General features: G+C 34.8%; 1 long non-coding RNA gene across 1 annotated transcript in view; it reads right to left on the reverse strand.

Annotated features, from left to right (window-relative positions):
• The window catches only part of LOC107082771, a 10,865-nt gene extending 9,850 nt beyond the window's left edge, over positions 1-1,015 (reverse strand). Inside the window, exon 1 of the long non-coding RNA XR_001481147.1 lies at positions 638-1,015. This is a non-coding gene — a long non-coding RNA (uncharacterized LOC107082771). The remainder of the gene's footprint in view (positions 1-637) is intronic.
• Between the last annotated feature and the right edge of the window lie 1,111 nt (positions 1,016-2,126).

The raw sequence follows: 2,126 nt of genomic DNA on the forward strand, positions 1-2,126 counted from the left end.
CTAACAATAGTTTCTACAGCCTTTGCTAACAAATAGACGCATATATTTAAACATCCGTTTAAATCCATTCTGGGGCGCAAATCAATCATCGTCATTACTTACCTACTTGTATCAATAAACATTCTGCATAAAATGGATATTTATAAGCACTAATATCTACATAAATTGGTTATTTGATCATTTTTTATTAAAATGTTTAATTTATCTTTGATTTCAGTGAAGACTCCTAGACTCTGAAAAGAGCATGAATTCTGCACTCATCATCTTTGATGTTAGTAATATTGATGTGTATAATTAACCACAAAAACATTTTGTTTTGAATATTCCACTTGAGAGTATTGCTGTTTCCACCACCTGTATTAGAGGGGAACAAAATGAATCCCCCAGGCTGCGTTTCTCCATCATCCTGATCTGATAGTCACCTTTTCTTCACCCTTGTTTAAACACATAACCGGTTTGTTTCACCTCAAGGGTGAATAATGGGTAAGGAAATGATGAATCACTAATTACTCCAATTAAACTGAAAATAAAAGCAGCATAACTTTAAATGTTTACTCTGACTAAAGTGTTTTTATCGGAGTTGAATAACTACATATTTTCTTCTTTCTATATAAATAATTTTCCTTAGATTATTTACCATCTAGCTCCGCCCCTGCTGCCATTTGCAGTTGTTAGAAGTGCATACTGATGTGGGTCAAACAGTTGACCACATTTCCTCTTTACTGGACATCCAGACATGTGGGTCCAATTGCAAACACACCCAGTTTCAGTTCTGTTAACACGTTTCCCAGCAGGGAGATCAGGGCTGTTTCCACGGCAGCAAGTATCCAGAAAAAAAAAAGAGTCGGCATCAGGAGGGCAGTAAGGTTGCGCTTTATGTTGCAAGATAAAGGAACTTCATTAGGAGAACCAGGAAGAACAAGGGCAATTAATCCATTTTCTTTAGAAAGATCATTAAAGTTCCTCTCTGCCTCTAGTCGTTCCCCCGGCAACAAACAGAAACAAGTTTTCCAAAACTTAGAAACACTACTGCCTCTCCAACTCCAGAGCACTTTTAAATCAAGGTCCCAACAGGCTCATGCTGCTAAACGGCCAAGTGGCAAAGGAAGCGGTTCTTGTTTGTTCTTGGCTGCAGGAACCAACTGCAAGAGAAAAGAAGAAAAAAAAGCTCAGGGAGGAGCTTACAGTGACTCACATTCAAGTTTTATGATGAGTTATGAAATGAGATTGCAGCTTTCAATTAGTTACATACTTTATTTATCAGAACAACATTCAACTTTATTGGAAGGTCTGTATGCACAGAGCACTTGATTGTGGTGTTCCATCACTTCATAGTGGAAAAACTCGAATGAAAATAAACAGGATGAGAACAGAAAACAGGAATAAACTAATGAAGGTGAGAAGTAATAGTGCTGATGGCAGCTGCTGATTCAGCAGGACATGTTTGATGAGCTTCACAGAAGAACGCATCCCAGTCCTCCCACTTCCACCCTTATGTCCTTCCATTGTGTGTTAATGGCATCCAGAGCATAATGTGTTTCAATTCCCCAGAGTGGGAATTGCCCCTCCCTTACTTAGCTAAGAACCAAGAAATATGTATAAACAGATCTCTAAAAATGTGGTTTACCCGTAATTGTTTACATGAGAATTTGCAATAAAAAGCCAAACTTCAATTAAGATTTCTACAGTCTTTGAAAGCTTAAGCAGATGTTGATTTTTGTTTTTAGATGTTGATTTTCAGAAAATTCAACCTACATAAAGAAACATAACCTTAAATTTACTGAATCACAATATAATAAAATATGGCAAGTCATACCTCCCTTTTAATTTACTTAATCAAGAAATTATTATGTATATTTGTTATATTTAAATTCATAACATTTTCCAATCCTGAATAGAAATAATTAGAATATATATACAAATACATACATACACACATACGTAAATATATATATATACATACAGTCATATGAAAAAGTTTGGGCACCCCTATTAATCTTAATTATTTTTATTGCTAAATATTTGGGTGTTAGCAATTGCTATTTTAGTTTTATATCTAATACTGTATATAACTGTAATATGACACAGTAATATTTCAGTATTGCAATATGTGTTAAAACAAAACT

Source organism: Cyprinodon variegatus, unplaced genomic scaffold, assembly GCF_000732505.1.
Source record: "Cyprinodon variegatus isolate N-32 unplaced genomic scaffold, C_variegatus-1.0 Scaffold61, whole genome shotgun sequence".
NCBI classification, from domain to species: Eukaryota; Metazoa; Chordata; class Actinopteri; order Cyprinodontiformes; family Cyprinodontidae; genus Cyprinodon; species Cyprinodon variegatus.